The sequence below is a fragment of the Chenopodium album genome, chromosome 6 (genome assembly GCF_948465745.1).
Source record: "Chenopodium album chromosome 6, dcCheAlbu1.1, whole genome shotgun sequence".
In the NCBI taxonomy this organism is placed as follows: domain Eukaryota; kingdom Viridiplantae; phylum Streptophyta; class Magnoliopsida; order Caryophyllales; family Amaranthaceae; genus Chenopodium; species Chenopodium album.
Genome location: NC_137839.1, coordinates 55,922,093 through 55,928,290, shown reverse-complemented (window position 1 = coordinate 55,928,290; position 6,198 = coordinate 55,922,093). Strand labels below are relative to the sequence as shown.

General features: G+C 35.9%; 1 non-coding gene across 1 annotated transcript; it reads left to right on the top strand.

The window, feature by feature from the left end:
• Positions 1-5,199: 5,199 nt before the first annotated feature.
• LOC145637517 (small nucleolar RNA R71) lies at positions 5,200-5,305 on the top strand. Its single transcript, XR_014114292.1, has one exon. It is a non-coding gene; the product is annotated as a small nucleolar RNA R71 (small nucleolar RNA).
• Positions 5,306-6,198: the final 893 nt, after the last annotated feature.

The following is a 6,198-nucleotide window of genomic DNA, read 5'->3' as shown; positions in this document are numbered from 1 at the left end:
GGTTGTCCAAATTATCTTATTAGGCATGATTTCCAATTACATACTCCCTTCAAACATGAAACATAGTGATCAATAAATAATAATAGGATAAACATTAATATAGGAATCAATTCAACAATAATAGCGTTAGCCAAATCAAATATAAATAAATCTAATCATGATACTAGCAATATAAAAATAAAATAAGAGTAATTAAATTAATTAATTACTCACATTCCGCGTGTTCCTTTAAATTGCTACATCATGAATAAACTATTAATAACTTTAATAAAAATATAAATCAAGAGGAAATTAAATTAAAGTAGAGTTGATTTTTTCCAAACCCTCAGTCGATTATACTTTTCACGCCTTGGTTGAAATACAAAACTTTGGGTATTGTATGAAATCCTTGGAGTGCTTAATTAGGGGAAGTATTTTGAGAGAATAGAGTGGCTAGTATTTAGGCTAAATAGGGAGAAGAGAATAATTTGATGGTCAAGCTTGTTGATCCATGGAAAAGGGGAGATATGACCTCTATTTATAGAGAAAAAAGAAGGTCGAAGAATCAAGAAATGATAAGAATTCAAATCGGATAAAACTCTTGTGATAGACAACAGTTTTTGCGGTTTTTATTTTTATCATATCTTTTGATCCGGAAATCAGAATAAGATAAATAAGATATCGTTGGTAAGCTCTTGAAGTCTAATTTCTAACCAAATTAGAATCAGATTAAAATATTTTATAGAATAACAAATATAGCCGAAATAGTGAGACGGTATCAGTTTTGGATAGAGTTTGACATTTTATTCATATCTTTTCCGTTATTGCTCGGAATTTATATTATAATATATCATTGGAAATATAATTTCAAGGGATATCCAACCATATCAAATTTGGATAAAAACTATGAGTCACGAAAATATTATCTGTCTATCTTTGAACGTCTTTCAATTCGAATAGAATTAGGACTTTTAAAAAAAGGAGTTTTATTCAATTTTAAACTATTTAATCTTATCTTTTCAAAAAGGATAATTAAGATCTTTTAGAAACTTATAGAAGCTTCTAATTAATCCTAATTGGTTAAGGAACGGGATTAAATAATTTGGACCCTCCACATGATCATTGGGTCGTAGGTAAGGTGGGCTTAGGTTCGGTTTGGGGTCATTTTAATATATTGACCATAACTTATTTGTTATAAATCGGATTTGGGCTTATAATATACGTTGGAAAGATCTTTTGAAGCCCCGTCCAGCTATTCAACCATTGAACCCAGATTATGGACCAAAATAAACTGGATTAAACGTTTTTATAAAAAGGACATGAAATGAATGATTTTAAAGGACACTATATGAATTGTTTTGGGTTTAAAGGCACAAAAAGAGGAAAATAAGTTATGGTTTGGGAAAATGGGCAAGGAATTGGGTTGGTTTATGAAATGGAAATATGGATTTAAGCACTCCAAGATTAAATACTCAACCCTACCAATAATGACAATGAGTGGTTGTTCATCATCGGGTTTTGTTTTGGGGAGACATTTTTAGGTGTCTATAGTGACCCATCATCTTGAACTTTAAAATCCTCAAGTCTAGATATATGATCTGCTACAAAATTCTCCGCTCCTTTCTTATCTCTAATCTCAAGGTGAAAAGTTTTAAGCTCTAACACCCAACGAATTAGCCTTGGCTTTGATTCCTTCGTCCTTAAAAGATATTTTAGGGCCGCATGATCGGTGAACATAATTGTTTTGGACCCTAACAAATATAAACGAAATAATTCAAAGGAATGAACAATAGCCAAGAACTATTTCTTTGTTGTAGTGTAATTCTGTTAAGCTCCATTAAGAGTTTTTTACATATAATAAATGACATGAAGCTTTTTTATCAACTCTTTGACCTAAAACACCTCCAATGGCCGTGTCACTTGCATCGCACATCAACTCAAGAGTAGAAATCAAAGCTTCAAAACACTTATCATCAAACACAAACTCTACATCCTTTTGAAGAAGATCATTGAGAGGCCTTATAATGAGAGAAAAATCCTTGATGAATCTTCTATAGAACTCGGCATGGCCTAAAAATGATCTCACACCCTTCACATTAAAAGGAGGTGGCAACTTTTCGATAACTTCAACATTTGCCTTGTCCACCTCTATCCCCTTGTGAGAAATTTTGTGCCCAAGGACTATGCCTTCTACAACCATAAAATGGAATTTTTCCCAATTCAACACCAAGTTCAATTTCTCACCCCAAACCAAGCACTTCTCAAGATTTTTAAGGCACGCCTCAAAGGAAACTCCATCAATGGAAAAGTCATCCATAAACACTTCTATCTCCTCCTCCAACAAGTATCCAAAGATACTCATCATACACTGTTGGAAAGTGGCGGGAGCATTGCAAAGGCCGAATGGAATTCTCCTATAAGTAAAGGAACCATAGGGACAAGTAAAAGTAGTTTTCTCTTGGTCATCAGGATGAATAGGAATTTGGAAAAATTCCAAGTAACCATCAAAAAAACAATAGTACTTGTGCCTCGTTAGTCTTTCAAGCATTTGATAAATGAAAGGAAGGGGGAAGTGATCTTTCTTGGTAGATGTGTTTAGACGACTATAGTCTATACACATTTTCCAATCGGTGACCGTCCTTGTCGGAATAAGATCACCTTTTTCATTCTTGACGACGGTCATGCCTCCCTTCTTTGGAACGACATGAACGGGTGAGACCCACCTGGAGCTTGAGATGAGGAATATGATTCCCGCATCTAAAAGCTTAGTAATCTCTTTCTTCACTATCTCCCCAATTTGGGGATGTAATTTCCATTGTCGTTCAATAGAAGGAAGAGCACCCTCCTCAAGGGTTATGTGGTGTGTACATAAAGCGAGGCTTATACCCCTGAGGTCATCAATGGTATAACCCAAAGCACCTTGATGCCTTCTCAAAACACCGCATAATTCTTGAGCTTGGCTTTCACTCAAAGATGCACTAACAATCATGGGATAAGTAGAATTTGGGTCTAAGAACTCATACCTAAGGTGTGATGGTAGAGGTTTGAGCTCTACCATGGGAACACCTTTACCTTCCTTGGTTGAAGCCGCTTGCAAAGACTCTTGGCTTGAGATTTTCATGCATGTTTTCTTATCACTTCCTTCAACACTCCCATCTAAAAAATTCTCATTCAAAGCCATTTTCTTGCTAGGAGCAGCTATTTGTTCCTTGTTCAACAAAACACACTCAAGAGGATCATTAGTTGTGAGCAAGTGCTCATGCATTGAATGTATAAGGTTGTCTAAAATTTCAACTCTCATGCAATTCTCAAGAGATGAAGAAGGATATTCATACTTTTATTCAAATCAAATTCAACACCCTCATCTCTAATTTTAAGTTAAATCTTAGCACTTTTGACATCAATCAAAGCACCCGTAGTAGAAAGAAATGGTCTACCAAGAATAATAGGAATTGTAGAATCCTTATCTATGTTAAGGACCACAAAATCTACCGGAATGATGAACTTTCCTACCCTTAAGGGAACATCCTCTACCTTACCCCTTGGAATCTTAATTGATCTATATATCAGCTAATTGCAAGGTAATGTTGGTAGGTAAAAGTTCTCCCTTCTCTAGTCTTTGATAAACCGAGTATGGAATAATGCTAACACTAGCTCCTAAGTCACACAAGGAATTATCAATTTGCATTTTATAAATAGCACAAGGGATAGAAAAGTTTCCGGTATCCTTTAAATTGGGTGAGATTTTGTTCATTATGATTGCACTACAATTCTCGTTCAAGTTAACTATTTCTGCCACATCACATGTGCTCTTTACACTCAAGATCTCCTTAAAGAAGTTTGCATCATTTGGCATTTGTTCTATCACATCGGTGAAAGGAAGAGTAAGATGAAGTTGTCTAAGCATCTCTATAAATTTCCTAAATTGCTCGTCTAATTTGTTCTTATTAAACTTTTGTGGGTAAGGGAGCTTAGGCTTGTAGACTTCTCTTTCTTTCTCTTCACCTTCTCCACTTGTTCCTTATTGACTTCCCCAACCAAAGGGTTCTCATCTCCATCATTCGCAATTTGACTCTTGCTTGGACTCTCTTTAGCATCACTCTTCTTAGAAACCTCACTCTTAAGGACCTACAACACCTAGTCATAATCATATTCATAGGGTTCTTAGGATCTAAGCTTGATGAAGTCAAAGAAGAAATATTTGTAAATTCCTTAAACTCACTAGCCAATTTAGAAATATGGGTCTCCAACCCCTTATGGTAAGTTATGTCATTGAACTTCTCATTGCTTAGGGTCATGTAGGTGTTCAACAATTTGGCATACTTCTCTATGACATCCTCTAAGAAACTCCTAGAGGAAAATGGTTTATCATAAAAATTATCACTTTGCCCTTGGGTATTTGGAATAAATCCAAGTGGGGTAACTCTTTGAACATTCGATTGAAGATTTCCCCTACTTTGATTTCTCCAATTACCTTTACATTGATTTTGGCCACAATCGTTATTATGGTTACCATAACCTTGGTTATAATCCCCATATCCTTGTCCATGACTTTGACCATTATAACCATGGTTGTTATAGCTACAACAAATCCCTTGGATTCCATGGTTTCTATAACCACTATTTTTGTTATAATTATCATAGTTCTCTTGGTTTTGATAATTCCTATTTCCCACATTTCTTTGAGCATCAAATCAAGGTCCAAAATTGTTATTAGCAACAAAATTCACATGTTCATTCTCATTCCCAACACATTCATCACATGGAACATTAGGGCAAATAGAAGCACAATGGTCATTCATTCCAAACAAATCACAAGACCAACATTCTCTAATCATGCAACAAGAAGAAGGAAGAGAGTTAGGGGAAGAATATGTACCTCTCCCTTTCATTTGGGAGGAAATAATCGTTTCTTGTGAGGTTGCACACTCAAGCTTAAACTTGATAGAAACTACCTCCTTCCCTAAGTCCGAAATTTGAGTTGACAAATTGTTGATAGCATTGAGTTGTTCAATTGAACATCCCATAGTACTACTCTTGTTTATCGGCTCTTTCTCACCATCTTTCCATTCCATGTAGTGTCTAACTACATCCTCAATGATATCTACAACCTCTTCCTCGGTCTTGTTCATGATTGGGCCTCCGGCTCCGCCATCAAGACTTGACCTCCCTTGAGGACTCAAATCGCCATAAAAATTTTGAATGATTAGTTAAGTGAGGATTCCATGGTGAGGACACTTGTATTGATACTCTTTGTATTTCTCCCATGCTTTATAAAGGTTTTCACTAGACCTTTGCTTGAAACCTTGAATCCAAGCTCTTGCCTCCGCCGTTATCTTTTCAGGGAAGAAACGGGAAAGGAATTCTTTAGTGACTTCATCCCAAGTTCTCAAAGAATTAGGCTTCACTTCCTTGTCTATCTACTCTTGAGCTCTTCTAATTAGAGAGAAAGGAAATAGTTTGAGCTTTATGAATTCTTGAGAAACCCCGTTCACCTTAATTGTGTTGGAATATTTCTAAAATTCCTTAAGATGATTTAGGGGACTTTCATTTACTCTTGTACTATATTGCCACCTTTCAATCACAGTTATCATTGTCGGCTTGATTTCAAAATCACTATCCGGGATCAATAATAGAGAAATCCCACTCTCATACTTGTATGCACTCGGAGTACCCAATTCATTCAATGTATCCCATGGGACTTCTCCCATGTTAACTTGCACACACAAACTCAAAAGAAAATATTAGTAACACGGCTACCATGAACTTGTCTATAACCATTTGCCACCAATTTAACTTTGTAAATGAATACATTTCCATCTTTGTCGGTTTTCATCTTGAAAATCCACTTACATCCGATAGGTGTATAACCTTCAGGTAATTCAACCAAGTCCCAGACTTGATTTTCAAACATGGAATCCATTTCAGATCTCATAGACTCATGCCATTTAGCAGAGTCGGTGCTTGCCATAGCTTGCTTGTAGGTTGACGGTTCATCTCCATCCATAATAATGATGTCCTTTGAGATCTTGGTTAATACTAAATCAAGATATCTATTAGGTTGAGATCTCGGCCTCTGAGACCTACGTAGGGTAATGGATTAAGAATTTGCATTGTCGGTCTGACTTTGCACATTTTGATCATTTTGAACTGTGCCAACAAATGTTGTTTGACACTTTGACTGTCATTCTGATTTTGTTGCTCATCCTCACGAACTTC